This window comes from Anolis carolinensis, chromosome 6 (assembly GCF_035594765.1).
Source record: "Anolis carolinensis isolate JA03-04 chromosome 6, rAnoCar3.1.pri, whole genome shotgun sequence".
Classification (NCBI taxonomy): Eukaryota; Metazoa; Chordata; class Lepidosauria; order Squamata; family Dactyloidae; genus Anolis; species Anolis carolinensis.
In genome coordinates, this window is record NC_085846.1 from 64,980,671 (window position 1) to 64,996,839 (window position 16,169).

Genomic DNA, 16,169 nt, shown 5'->3' on the forward strand with positions numbered 1-16,169 from the left:
ATCCAGCATCCCCATGTGTTGGGAGACAGATGCAGGTAGACCCATGAGGAATGCAAAGGGCTTTGATCTCCTTTGTGTTTCTCATGGGGGGTGGGGGGTGGAAAGAGAGGAATCCCAGAGGTTCTCCAGCAGCCCAGCAGGCAAAAGGGCTTTTTGGGGTTCCCCTAGAACTGGGAGACGGAGCAAGGGATACATGGGGTTCATGCAGGGAAAGGGGAAAGGTGTCCCTGATATCTAAAAAGTTCATAAGAAGACATAAAAGACACTTTTGATCGCATTGCCCATGCTCATTCATTCATAGAAAGGAACCAATTCATCAGTCGGGAGGCAAATCGGGGTCGTTACGACAAAAAGCAAGAGATAGCAGTTTAGTCTAAAAAGTGTTCCGGAGTGAAATGAAATTGGTCTGAAGTGAATCCGTTGAGTCATGGATACAGGGACCTGGTGGGTTTCTGTATCCACGGTTGAAAGAATAGCATTTTCTCGTTCCCGAGGTTCTCTGGACCACCTCGGCCAAGCTGGCTGAGATCCGTGGCTCGGAAAGGGATTGACTGTTAATTTTTGGTTATTGGAAGCAGCCTGCAAAAGAGCTCTTTTGCAGGCAGGGAAGTGAAAGCAGCAGAGGATACAATTTATTACTCTGGGTTAATATGTAGCAAAGGACAATGGAGCCTCAATGGAGAGAGGCTGCCTGTGGTTTTCAGCTACTGCAAGGGAAGATGCACTGTATCTGTGTGAATGAAGTCTATTTGGAAAGGAAAATCAGGGTTCCTGAAAGCCTATGGAACTCCTGGCAGAAATCAGCTGTGTGTCAAAGCAATGTGAGTGCGGGGGCTTGTGTGCTCGACATCATAATCACCTCCCAACAAAAGATTCACCCAGGTAGGAAGCAGCCAAGCTAATCTGGGTGGCCAATTACAACATTCACACTTACCTCAAACAGACAAGAGTTCTTTCTACCACCCTGGATATACTAACCCCACTTGCTTAGTTTCCAACAAACCTCACAACTTCTGAGGATGCCTGTCATAGATGTGGGTGAAACATCAGAAGAGAAAACTTCTGGAACATGGCCATGCAGCCCCGAAAACCACAGCATCCCAGTGATTCTGGCCTTGAAAGCCTTCGACAACATAATGAAGCTTCCTGTCATGCAGCAACTATATTCTTTTTACCTGTTGATCCTTTCTTTGCTGACTGGATGGTGTACTGTTGCTTTTCAACTAAAACATGCAAGAGAATGATCAGAAGTTGAAGCAATCTGGACTTGATTCACCAGTTTGCATCTCCAGACATGCTTCTCTTAATACAACGTACCATGGAAAGGATGCTCAGTGTTTCTTCCCTCCCACAGAACGGAAAGTTATAGAATTATTTGCTATTGCACTCCAAAATGGAGAGAAACAATGAAACACGGTGCACACTTTTGTATCCTTCTCCTTTCTCCATTTTTGCAATCTTTACATTTTCTCACAGCATATGTCTTTCTCCTTTCACACTTTTTCTATAACAGAAAGCAATCCTTCAGTAAAAATCTTGACTATTACCTTCTGTTGGGTAGCAAAAGGAGAAAATACAAGGAGACTGAATGCTGCTCACACATTTTCCGTCCTTCATTTGCACTGAAAAATCATGTACGACAAAAGAGTTTTAGAAGATGCTGGGTAATTGGGGATGAGGCAACATTTACATGAAAATGAAGCAGCCAATGTACTTAGAAGTGACAACTGAAAAGCATGAATGTTTCCCATCCCACCTTCTTTGCTTTTTGCAGAAGAATCAGGTATCTCAGGTGCTCAAGAGCTTCCTGCCTGAACATGCCTGCAGTATTCCACAGCTATATTACATGCCACAAACATCACAGGATTATTTTCCACTAAAGCCTGTGGAGAATAGACATATAATCTGATCATTGTGCCAGTGATGAAAACAGTAGCTCCTTCCCCACTGCAAAAGCACATGAAAATGTAGTTGGCAGCACAAAGCCTAGTTAGAGCAAATTATACCATCAGTCCCGGATGGATAGTAGTTTTCCGGGATTCTGGGGGGAAAAAAATCTTGCGCTACTTGGAAATGCTAGAAATTGAATGTGGACCTTATTGCATATGAACTGCATGCTTTACCACTTACCATGGCTGAGATGTTTGTGGTCCTAGTGCAGTTTTAGCTGGAAAATGGCTAAATCATTAAAAATCAGGCAATTGGCCGATTGACCCGTGGAAGGCTGTAAAAAGATGTTAGTAGTTCTATGAAGCCTGTAGGCTATAGTTTTCCCACCTTAAGTAATATTTTCATTTGAACAATGTTGCTTCACTTTCTGTTCTACCTTTTCCAAACCTATACAGTTAACTATTTTCGGGGAAGGGGGGATGGGGCCCAAGCCCCTTCAACACTGCCATATGATCCAGATTATCAAAGAAGATAATCCACATTATCTGCTTTGAACTGGATTATCTGAGTCTACACTGCCATATAATTCAGTTCGAAGCAGGTAATCTGGAATTTATGTGGCAGTATAGAAGGGGGGCCCAAATCAACTAAAAGAAGATTGGTGTGATGTGCCTTAAAGTTGTGTTGTTGAAGGCTTTCATGGCCAGAATCACAGGGTTGTTGTGTGTTTGATGTACATGTATTTAATAATAATAATAATAATAATAATAAAATTTTATTTATACCCCGCCACCATCTCCCCAACGGGGACTCGGCGCGGCTTACATGGGGCCATGCCCAGGACAATACAATATAACAAAATATAAAAACAACATATCATAATACAATTAAACAATACAATAAATAATAATGTACAGTACAACACAAAGTCAAAAAAGCAATATAACAGGGCGGGCCGCATGAACACTCAGTTAAAATTTGGGGTGAGAAAGAGATAAGAATAAAAACCACGGGGAACAGGGACATAAGATAGAGAAACAGTCTAGAGGATAGATGTTGGGGGGAGTAACAAAAGAAGTGTATAACAGTTACTCTCCGAAAGTATTTGATTGGGCTTGTCCTCGTGTGAGCTGCTCCGAGCCCCCTCGGGGAGATGGTGGCGGCATATAAAAATTAAGTTGTTGTTATTATTATTATTATTTTATTATGACACAGCAAACAAGATAGATATGCTGGATTTCGTTTCACAAAATCACAAGTCGAACATTTCCCAAGTGTCTAGGACTGTGTGATGTATTTTCGGATGATGCGTGCAGATCCCAGCAGGGTGACCTTTTGCAGTTGGCAGATCGTAATTTTGTCAATGTCTATTGTTTCCAAATGCCGGCTGAGATCTTTTGGCATGGCACCCAGTGTGCCGATCACCACCGGGACCACCTGTACTGGTTTCTGCCAGAGTCTTTGAAGTTCAATCTTGAGGTCCTGATAGCGGCTGAGTTTTTCCTGTTGTTTTTCGTCAATGCGACTGTCACCTGGGATGGCAACATCTATGATCCAAACCTTTTTCTTTTCCACAACTGTGATGTCTGGTGTGTTGTGTTCCAGAACTTTGTCAGTCTGGATTCGGAAGTCCCACAGTATTTTTGCATGTTCATTTTCCAATACTTTTGCAGGTTTGTGATCCCACCAGTTCTTTGCTGCTGGAAGGTGGTACTTGAGGCATAAGTTCCAATGGATCATTTGGGCCACGTAGTTGTGCCTCTGTTTGTAGTCTGTCTGTGCAATTTTCTTACAGCAGCTGAGGAGATGATCAATGGTTTCATCGGTTTCCTTGCACAGTCTGCATTTTGGGTCATCAGCTGATTTTTCGATCTTGGCCTTAATTTCCTTTTGTTCTGATGGCTTGCTCCTGGGCTGCAAGGATCAGGCCTCTGTCTCCATTATTATTATTATTATTATTATTATTATTATTATTATTATTATTATTATTATTAGCCACATCGTGACTAATCTTTCCCATCTGATATAAGGATAAAAAACATGGAAGATGGCAACATAAGTAATAATTAGTATTTCTAGGCACCCAAAAAGTGTATTCAGTAAAAAAAAAAACAAATCCCACATCTTCCATTTGTTCCTCAAGGCTTCTACAAAGCATGAAGTATCTCAACCCTTCAGGTATATCTAACTCAGTGGGACTCAGATTTTTGTACTAAAGGCACTTACTCCAAGAAAAGGGACTGGATCACTTTAACATGCAATAGAAAAACCATGGGTGCTGAGAAGGGGGCAAGAGTTTTAGTGAATAGAACATGCCCTTGAAATCTAAATCCCTTTTACTGAAAATCATCTTCATTTCAACACATTTTGTTCCCTGAAGCTTTCAATGAATCAGTGGGTCAGGAAATGTCCAACCTGTCAGAATTGCTGAATGGATGGGCTCCAGAATGACTGGATTAAGATGAGGCAGAGGAATAATTTGTTGATGTGCTATTAAATGATTTTGTTATTTCTAGAATATACTCGGCCAATGGTTTCGTCGGTTTCCTTGCACAGTCTGCATTTTGGGTCAACAGCTGATTTTTCGATCTTGGCCTTAATTGCATTTCTTCTGATGGCTTGCTCCTGGGCTGCAAGGATCAGGCCTTCTGTCTCCTTCTTCTTTAAGGACCCATTTGTGAGCCACAGCCAGGTCTTCTTATCAGCTTTTCCTTCAATTTTGTCAAGGAACTTCCCATGCAATGTTTTGTTGTGCCAGCTGTCAGCTCTAGTTTGTAGTGTGGCTTTCTTGTACTGGGTTTTTGTCTGCTGTGCTTTGAGGAGTTTCTGATTTTTGACTTCAATCAAAGCAGGTTCTTCAATTTGCTTTACATATTCTGCCAGGGCATGTTCTTCTTCTTTGACTGCTTGTTTGACTTGTAAGAGTCCTCTGCCCCCTGATCTTCTAGGCAGATATAGCCGGTCAACATCACTGCAAGGGTGCAGTGAATGATGAATCGTCATGAATGATGAGTTTTCTTGTTTTTCTGTCCAAATTGTCCAGTTCCATCTGTGTCCAGTTTATGATGCCAGCAGTATATCTTATGACAGGTATGGCCCAGGTGTTTATGGCCTTGATGATGTTGCCTCCATTGAGCTTGCTTTTGAGAATTTTTCTGACCCTTTGTGTGTATTCTTTATTGACCCCAGTCTTCACATGTTCATGCTTGATGTTGTCCAGCTGTAATACGCCCAGATATTTATAGGCCTCTGGTTGGTGACACTTTATTGTTTGGCCATTAGGCATATTTATGCCCTCACTTTCAATGATTTTTCCCTTCTTCAATGCCACTGTCAAACATTTGTCCAAGCCAAACTCCATGCTGATACCAGTGCTAAAAATTTGGACAGTGTTAGTCAGAGACTGGATTTCAGTTTCCGTTTTCCCATACAGCTTCAGGTCATCCATGTACATCAGATGCGAAATTTTGTGAGAATTCTTAGATGTTTGATAGCCGAGATTTGTTTTTCGTAAGATTGTTGACAGAGGGATCATGGCAATAATGAAAAGCAGAGGGGACAATGAGTCTCCCTGGAAAATTCCTCTCCTGATGTTGACAAGTCCATAGCTTTCATTCCCAACAAACAGTTCAGTTTTCCAGTGCTCCATCATGTTTTCAATGAAGGTGCCAACGTTTTTACTAATCCCGATGGCGTCCAGGCACTTGATGATCCAGCTGTGTGGGAGTGAGTCAAAGACCTTTTTGTAGTCAATCCACGTCATGTGAAGATTAGCTTTTCGGCTTTTACAGTTCTCCAGAATCATTTTGTCAATCAATAACTGGTCTTTTGTGCCCCTGCTTTTCCGTTTGTTGCCTTTCTTTTCATCTGGCAAGATGTTTTTTTCTTCAAGATAGTCTTGAATTCTGTCAGCTATGATGCCAGTCAGTAGTTTAAACATAGTGGGCAGACACGTTATTGGCCTGTAGTTTCCTGGTGCTGCTCCTTTTGCTGGATCCTTTTGTATCAGGTAAGTTCTTCCAGTTGTTAGCCATTCACTGATACCTCCTTTCTGCAGCATCTCATTGAATTGTTGGGCCATTTTTCCATGTAAACTAATCAGATGTTTGAGCCAAAATCCATGGAGTTGATCACTACCAGGCGATGTCCAGTTCTTGACTTTTTGCACTCGTTTGCTGATCATTTCAGTTGTTATTTCCATCTGTTCCATTTTGTTCTGTGAGAATTTTCCTTCAAACTCCTTTATCCACCCAGCGTTTTTGTTGTAGTTCTTATTATTTTCCCAAAGCTCTTTCCAGAACTTCGTTGTTGCAGTTTTCTCTGGCTTTATGGTTACTGTGTCTGTTGTTTGGTTCAGGCTCTGGTAGAACCGTCTTTGGTCTGATTGAAATAAATTATTATTATTATTATTATTATTATTATTATTATTATTCGGGCTGTTTGGCCATGTTTCAGAAGCATTCTCTCCTGACGTTTCGCCCACATCTATGGCAGGCATCCTCAGAGGTTGTGAGGTATATACTTCACAACCTCTGAGGATGCCTGCCATAGATGTGGGCGAAACATCAGGAGAGAATGCTTCTGGAACATGGCCATACAGCCCAGAAAACACACAATAACCCTGCCTTAAAGTTGACTTATAGCTATCTTATCATAGGATTTTTCTTGGCCAGATTTATTCAGAGTCTGCTTGCCATAATCTTCCACTTAGGCTGAGAGAATGTGACTCACTCAAGGTCACCCAATTAATTTCCACTATGTGGCTGGAATTCACACTATAGGCAGTCCAACACTCAAACTTAATGACACTAGGATAGTATATTAGTTTGGCAATGGATAAAATCAGGTATCCCCTTAGCTAGCCTATTGTATTCCTTGCAACAGGCAGATCATCATTATGATACTTCATCTAGTTGATAGGAAGCTTCCCACCGGAATGGAAATTATCTATCAGACAGATGGCAAGCTATTTAACCTCAGCACACTGAAAGCCAAAGCCAAGCTCACAACAACATCTGTTATAGAACTCCAATATGCTGATGATAACGTAGTCTGTGCACATTAAGAAGAAGACCTACAAGCTACTTTAAACACCTTCGCAAAAGCATATGAGAAGCTCAGCCTCTCATTGAACATTGAGAAAACTAAAGTGCTCTTCCAGCAGTCACCAGCCAATCCCTCAGCAATGCCAAAATACAGCTTAATGGTGTAACATTAGAAAATGCTGACCATTTCTGCTACCTTGGCAGCAACCTATCCACAAAAGTCAACATTGACACTGAAATACAACACTGCCTGAGCTCTGCGAGTGCAGCATTTTTCCAAATGAAGCAGAGAGTGTTTGAAGATCTGTAGGGATACCGAGGTGCTTATTTATAAAGCTATTGTCCTCCCAGCCTTGCTATATGCCTGCAAAACGTGGATTGTCTACAGACATCACACTCAACTCCTGGAATGATTCCATCAGCATTGCCTCCGAAAAATCCTGCAAATCTCTTGGGAAGACAGGCAGCAAATGTCAGCATGCTAGAAGTAGCAAAGACTACTAGCATTGAAGTGATGCTTCTACGCTATCAACTCTGCTGGACTGACCACGTTGTCAGGATGCCTGATCACCGTCCCCCAAAGCAGTTACTTGCAACTCAAGAATGGAAAACAGAATGTTAGTGGACAGGAAAAGAGATTTAAAGATGGGCTTAAAGCTAACCTTAAAAACTGTGGCATAGATACTGAGAAACTGGAAGCCCTGGCCCCTGAGCACTCTAACTGGAGGTCAGCTGTGACCAGCAGTGCTGTGGAATTTGTAGAGGCACGAATGGAAGGTGAAAGGGAGAAACATGCCAAGAGTAAGGTGCATCAAGCCAACCCTAATCGAGACCGCCTTCCACCTAGAAACTGATGCCCTCACTATGGAAGAACATGCGGGTCAAGAATAGGGCTCCGCAGTTATTACCAAGATACTGTACTTGGAAGGTCATCATACTTGGACAATGAAGGATTGCCTAAATAAGTGGGCAGAAATGAAGTAAGTGCAATCACGGTTGGAATGGCTCCTGGAATATGACTTTGGATCTGTGTGGTTTTAATATTTGATTTTAATGTATTGATGTTATGTTTTTTAAATGTAGTTTTTAAGGTATAGGTTTATTGTATTTGTTTGTTTGTTTGTTTGAATGGCATTGAATTGTTGCTAATTTGGAAGCCGCTCTGAGTCCCCTTCGGGATGAAATAGAGTGGGGTAAAAATGTAGTAAATAACTAAATATTTAGATCTAATGCACTTGAGATGCAGGAGGAAGCCCTAACTCAAGGTTTACTCTGACTGGAAGGAGAGTGATAATAGCACTAGTTTATCTCTAAATTAATTTGCATAGGATGTGCAAACCAATTCAAAACGTTTTGCAGTGAAGCTCTCAAATTGAGGTCTTAATAGGCTTAGACAAAGATCTTAACAAATGTCTTTTAGGTTTTCATAATTCCCTGCTCATGGTCCTCTAGAGTTATTATCCAGAGACCTGCACGACTGAATCATTTTCAAGGGAGCTGATGTTACCTAATCATAGCTAATGGCATAAATGCTGCTTCAAGTAGGACAATATTAACATAAAATCTGCTTAGTGAGTCAAGCACATTAAAAACGTTTGGAGGCTAATAGGCAACAAGTACTAAAGTAAGATGTAAAATCTCAAACTTTGAACTTTAAAGAGACCTTGCCATACACAGACCATGACCTATAAAAAGTCCAGCTGTTTCAAAAAAGAAACATTTGCCTTGCTTCCCCTGCAGAATAGCCTTTTTTCTGCCCAATGTGAATTTTTATGAATATAAAGAAGCATGTACTCTTATCACCTACACTTGATATAGCACACTTATATTGAGAATAGGACAACAAAGGTAGGAAATATTAATAATAAAGCCATCAATATTGGATCCCATAGTTTCTAAGCACTGTGAGTAAATGTGAAACAAGACAGAAACTTGAGGAGGGGAGCAACTGCATATTAGAAAGTGTTGGTTGCTCAAAATATAAATACTGCATGTTCTGTCTTATGCAGAACATGAAAGGAGAGTTTGTACATAGTAGCAATACTTTTCAATCTATTTCAAGGGTAACTTGAAAGACATACAGAGCACCACATCATAGAGATACATGATACATAGATAAATAGAGAAACGTGAAAAATACCCCCAAAAGGTTTGTAACATTTGAACACCACATTTTAATTTTATTTATACTTTTTAGTCTTAGGTAAAGGTAAAGGTTTCCCCTGACGTTAAGTCCAGTCGTGTCCGATTCTGAGGGTTGGTGCTCATCTCCATTTGTAAGCCAAAGAGCCGGCGTTGTCTGTAGACACTTCCAAGGTCATGTGGCTGGCATGACTGCATGGAGCGCCGTTACCTTCCTGCCGGAGCGGTACCTATTGATCTACTCACATTTGCATGTTTTTGAACTGCTAGGTTGGCAGGAAAGTACTGTATATAGTACCTTGTATTTGTTGGTATCAAATGTTAGCCAGAATGGACTCTGCCTATCTTCCAAGATCAGTCAGGATCAGGTGCCTTTAGGGTACTTGTCTGGTATTTATTGTCTTGTTAATTCTCCTTTAAGTATTTTGTTTCTACATAATAGTCACTTTGTTTGCCAAGTGTTAATATATACCTACTGACATCAGAATAATATAAAATGCAAACATAATGACTATTATGTAGAAACAAAATATTTACAGTAAGAATGAACAAAATATTTTGACATTGCTAAATTAATTAACGCATGTAGCGAGAGAAAAATGTGCAATCTCTCTTCTGGGTACGCATGGTAAAATTGCCTTTCCTTATGAATGGCAGTTCAAAAGTTTCACATAAATTGTCAGAGTCTGCAGAATCTACAGCATTTTCATTATTTCTGCTACCGCCTAATTACTAAATGCATATGTTACCCATATGGTTTGGCACCACATATGTTTGGTAAGGTATGGTGCCTTTGATAACATATGCTTAGCTTGATCTCACCATATCCTCACATATCCCCAGCATCCAGATTTTTTTTCTGGAAGACGACTTGAAGTGCTGTGGATGTGGCAGGACAGAAGGGTTTTACAGTTCTTCTTGTCAGCATTACAACAGCTGTCCAGTGGCACTGAAAGAATTATTGTCCTGGTAGGGCAGATAGTGTATTGGTTTGAATGTTGGAGTAGGACTCTGGGATTCCAAGATTTGAATCTTCGCTCCCCTGTCGTTATCCATTGGGTGATCTTGGATCTTGGACACTCTTTCAGCCTTAGTGGAAGCCAAATCTCTAAATAATTTTTGCCAAGAAAACACCATGATAGGGTCATCATAAATTGCAGGCAGCATCAAGGTTTGTTAACAACAATAACAAAATGACACTAGAAGATTAATTCTCTATTCTGCCTTGGTCAGACCACACCTGGAATACTGCGTCCAATTCTGGGCACTGCAATTGAAGGGAGATGTTGACAAGCTGGAAAGTGTCCAGAGGAGGGAGACTAAAATGGAGAACAAGCCCTATGAGGAGCGGTTTAAAGAGCTGGGTATGTTTAGCCTGCATAAGGGAAGGCTGAGAGGAGACATGATAGCCATGTATAAATATGTGAGGGGAAGTCATAGGGAGGAGGCAGCAAGCTTCTGCCACTTTGGAGACTAGGACGTGGAACAATGGCTTCAAACTACAGGGAAGGAGAGTCCACCTGAACATTAGTAAGAACTTCTTCTCTGTGAGAGCTGTTCAGCACTGTAACTCTCTGCCCCAGAATGTGGTGGAGGCTCCTTCTTTGGAAGCTTTTAAACAGAGGCTGGATGGCCATCTGTCAGGGGTGCTTTGAATATGATTTTCCTGCTTCTTGGCAGGTGGTTGGACTGGATGGCCCATGAGGTGTCTTCCAACTCTATGATTCTATGATTCTAATGCATTGGTCTTGTAGCTGAAAGATACAGAGACAGCTGTGAAGACCGACACTGAAATACAATACCATCTGAGCTCTGCGAGTGCAGCATTTTTTAAAAGAAGCAAAGAGTGTTTGAGGTTTATCTGAACTATGTTTTTACTTTGGCACCATTTGCCTGCAAGTCCTAGCCATTGAATTTCTCAATGGAGAGTGCACCCATGCAGAAAAACCTCATCCATGCTGCAATTGTGCAAATCAAGCAAATCAAGAATTTTTGATTCTGCAGTGACAGCCTACCTTGGTGAGTTTACCTCTTTTTTGGACTTCAAAAATGAAGAAGAGAGATTGTGAGGACTATTTAAAGATGCACCAAGCAAGCTTTACTGAATGGTGAGGCAATTAGGGAATTGATGAAGATTTAAGTCTCAACATAGGAAATAATTTCTTTATTTACTTGATGAAAATATGCTGGATGATTTTTAAAGGCTGAGAGATTTCATGGGACCATACATTGTTTTTGATGAAGAGAAACATAATACCTGCTGATACAACAAAATGACCAAGAAGGCTGTGACTTGGCAGTGCTACATATCATATTTACAGAAATATACATGGAATTAACATATTGATTAATTAATTGGATATTAAAATGACAACATTCATTTATATGAATAAGACTGATGTGGAGATAATTTCAGAGACCAGAGAACAACAAAAGGAGAAGGATAGAGAAGGAAGCATTCTGTTCAGGGAGCATAGACTGATTGAGATTGAGATAGACATGGATTATAAAATAATCTATTTATTGCAAACCTTTTCAGTACAGTGACGGAGATATGAGAGAAAAGTCTCACATGATATTTAAATATGAATAAAAGATAAAATTAAAGGATCAGCCTTTACTGTTCCGAATATAGCTCATGTTACTTTGATATCTGATGTGCTCCATAAATACTAACTTCCATCATTCATTTCCAGATCTGTCTCTATCTATCTATCTATCTATCTATCTATCTATCTATCTATCTATCTATCTATTAAAATTGAAAATATGCATGTATGTGTGTATGTATGTATTTTTCAAGATGCCTCCTATATCCAGAGAGCACTGTGACCCCCAACAATGATAGATCTGGATCCAGGTTGGGGGCAACGACAAATGATGATGCATTTTCTAATGAGACCATTCAAAATTTGTTACTACATACTTCTAATGATTATCCTTACAAAATACCTCATCCTGTCAATGCTGGGTAGGTACCTAAGCTAAGCTAGTATTTAATATAGTAAAACCCCTATAACCCCCAAACCCATATCAGAGGTTTCGCTTACCCACATCTGTGAGAAAATGGCTTCTCTAGGGAATTTGCTGGATTCTCCATTGATTCTATTGTACAGGGTGTTTGAAAAAGAACTCAGTATTCACCATTTAATTTAAATGGTGAATAGGGAGTTGTTTTTCAAACACCCTGTATATTTCTCCTGGAATCTCAAAGTTCTTTCTAGGAATTTCTTGGTCTTTCAATGCTACTCTATAGTCTGCTAGGAGCAAAAGTAATGTGATGTAATTGCGTTTAGTTTGTATCTGTGGTTTCACAAAACTGTGGTCTGGCTGGGAACATATCTCCCACACATACTCTATTGAAGAACCACCCTGAAGACGCAGATTCATGGCTTGGGAGTTCTTCTGGACTCATTGCTGAACCTGGAAGCCCAGGTTTCAGTGGTCGCCAGGGGAGCTTTCGCACAATTAAAATGTGTGCGCCAGCTGCGCCTGTAGCCTGGAAAGTCAGATTTGGCCATGGTAGTCCACACTCTGGTTACATTGATATCAAACTACGATTTGGTAGGGAATCCCCTTCTGAAGGGAATCCCCGCTCCTGCCCCGGCTGCGGGTTTGAGAATCCTGGCAAGGGGGGAGCCGCTATAAATCAAGGTTTTGCTGCAAAAATCTCACCCTCAGGCATGAAGAAAGAAGACCGAGTTGTTTATTCAGTTCAGCTGAAAAGGATGACAGCCTGCGATCGTTCATCAAGGAGCCATAACACACAATACAGAACAGTAACTTTTATAATACAGAAAATGGGGGGCGTGACTTGAATTTCGCGCTGTTCGTTTCCCCACCCACCTGCATCCCTGAGCCAATGGCGGGAACCCCTGTCCAATCAAGGAGCTCCTAGTGTCTTGGTGTTTCCACCAATCAGAGACGAGGAGGCGGGCTAAACTGAAAACAATGGTTTTGCTAGGGATTAGTGAGGGATTATGATTGAGTCATTGTGTAAATGTCCACGAGGAAATACTGAGAGCCCTCAAGGTAGTTCTGAACTGCTTCTTGGGGTGCAAATATACATATTTGTCTGGCAGGCTTTGCCAGGTTTCGGTGAGTTAGGGCAGATCAGATGGGCTGTGTTTGTTTCTAAATGAGTCCAGTTCCTTTTGACATATGAGGCCATCGTAGGCTTTGATTATCCTCTTTGTAAGTGATCTGAGAACCAGATGGTCACCTTTTTCATTAAATGGGCTGCTCTGACGTTTAATGAAGGGGGGAGACCAGATCTATTGTCCATGCAAGAAATGAGTGTCTGACAGTTTCCTGGTGACAGGGATTATCCCCTCCGGGAGTGTTGCAACTACCTGTCCATTTGATTCCTAGGTCAGATTTCGGTCATTCTTTAATATAAAATATATTTCATGGTGATATAGGGAAAAGGGGGCATGCAGGATACACAAGGCACATGTAGGAACATATTTCATCTTATTTCACCCATCCCAAAGCCCAAGTTTTAATGTAGGGAATCCATAAAGAAATAAAAGTTCAGAAAAGGAGCTGAATCTGTGACAATCTGGGCGAAGCAGCCCCACTGGGTCAAAGGTCAGTGTGAGGGAGGCGCTCTGGAGATGAGGGCAGTTCATGGATGGGAGGCAGGGAACCCTGGGTGGCCCCCCTCCACACCCAGCACCTTTGAGAGTCCGTCCTTGCAGAGAAAACCGCGCCGCAGTTCGAGGAAACTCCATTTTTGACAGTTTACAGCTTTTGACAATCAGCTGATTAGCCTCAGAAAACACTATTAATTTGAGAGCAGGTGGTCTCCTTCTGACAGGGAAGCATTTTTAGTTGGGGGTGTGAAAAATGGTTGTACTGGGGGTTAAAATGGGGGAGATATGACCGGAAATAGGGACGGGGGTGTGTGTGTGAAACCGCTGCTTCGCGGTTCGCCCAGAGCAAGAGGAAAGGAGGAGAAGGCAAAGCGGCTGCAATCGGGAGGGAATTCAGGCTTTTTTTTGTGCAAAGAGGGATACAGACTAGCTTTTATTAGAAGTTGCTACATAATAAAAAGTGTGGAAGGCACAGAGAAGGAGCAAAAGATACATTTTAAGTTGCTGCTGAAGCATGCTTGTATGGTCGAATTGATCTCAGCATAGCCCCTTCCGATCCGCGGAACTCACTGCTGCAGGGCAGATTAAACTAAATGCAGATGTCCGCCTGGGTTCGACCACAACATCCCGAATAGAGTACTGCAATGCATTCTACATGGGGTTGCCTTTGAAGACTGTTCGGAAGTTTTAAGTGTTCCAACGAGTGGCAGCCAGATTGCTCACCAGAGCGGCGTATAGGGAGCACACAACTCGCCCTGTTACGTCATCTCCAATGGCTGCCAGTCTGCTACCGAGCACAATCCAAAGTGCTGGCTTTAGTCTATAAACACTAATTGGTTCTGGCCCAGCTTATCTGTCTGATTGTATCTTCTTCTATGAACCATCTCGGAATTTAAGATCATCTGCAGAAGCCCTGGTCTTGGTCCCGCCTCCTTTGCAGATGCAATTGGTGGGGATGAGAGACAGGGCTTTCTCAGTGGTGGCCCCTTGGCTATGGCATTCTCTTCCCAGGGATATTAGATCAGTCCCCTTCCTCTTGATCTTCTGTAAGAGAGTAAAATGTGGCTTTGTGACCAAGCCTTTGGAGAACTTGTGCAATAGATAGAAATGGAATAATGTGCAATGATGATAGGAACGGCACAGATTACACTTGTGGATTAATGATTAATTGCGATTGTATTGTTTTAAATGTTTCTAATTGTTTTAATATATTTTATTATTCTATGTAAATGTTTATTTTAATTGTACATTGTTCAAAGACATCAAATAGTTGCCTATGTGTAAAGCCGCCTTGAGTCCCCTTTGGGGTAGAGAAAGGCAGGGTAGAAATGTTGTAAATAAATAAATAAATAAATAAATGTTAACAAAAATTATTTCTGAATCTGTAATTATTAGCTACAACTTGCCCAATCTGTAATTGTCAACAACATTAACTAGATCCTAAGTGCCTCTGTCTTTCTATCTGTTTCTCTTGTGTCAGTGTATGTCCAATAGAGAATTCAATTCACAATGAGTTCTTTCTAAGAAGCAATGATAATATCTTAAAATAGATAGTAATAAACCATGGAAATCATCTTGCATATACGTTGCACTTTTCCTCCCACAGCATCCAAGGTACAGTTGCTAACTGCATGAATCATGTTGTCATTCTTTAGTATACAAGGCCTAATGTGGAACTCAAGCATATTTTTCTAGTTCTGAAAGATCTCTCTCCCACCCCCATCTCCTGGCATGCTTCATGGTAGACGAAAACTGCTTTCCCCTGTCTAACTTTTTTAAATAATCAGTACTCTTGAAACTTTAGGTATTCTGAACTTGTTGAATTTTCCTGTTGACATCATATTCAGCACAAGTGTCCATGTTAACAGACGACCAAGGAGCCTTTGGTGATGCAATGGGTTAAACCCTTGTACTGACAAGACTGCTGACCAACTGGTTGATGAATCCGGAGAGAGTGGGTGAGCTCCCTCTGTCAGCTCCAGCTTCCCATGTGGGGACATGAGAGAAGCCTCCCAAAACTATGGTAAAACATCAAAACATCCAGGCGGTCCCTGAGCAACGTTCTTGCAGACAGCCAATTTGCTCACACCAGAAGCGACTTGCACTGTCTCAAATCAATCCTGACACACACACAAACACACGCAAAAGAAACAAAAACAAACCCAAAACAAAACAGACTACCAGAAACCAGCCTGAGGAGGAAGGAGATTAAAAGAGAAATAAGTTGGGAGAGAAATGCATACTCTCCAACTATCCCAATTTGGCAGAGCCTATCATGATTAATCCTCGACTGTTCCGCTGTTTACATGCTTTTAAAATGTCCCGTTTTTTTCTCTCTTACCCCCACTTTGCCCTTCTGACATACACTTTCTTCTGTTCAAACTGTTCAAAGAGGGAAGGTTGTTGGCACTCAACTCAGCCGAGGAGAAGAGAGAGGAGAGACATAATATTGTCCTTCCCAGTTGGTTCAAACAAAAGGAAACTGCTGCACCACTTT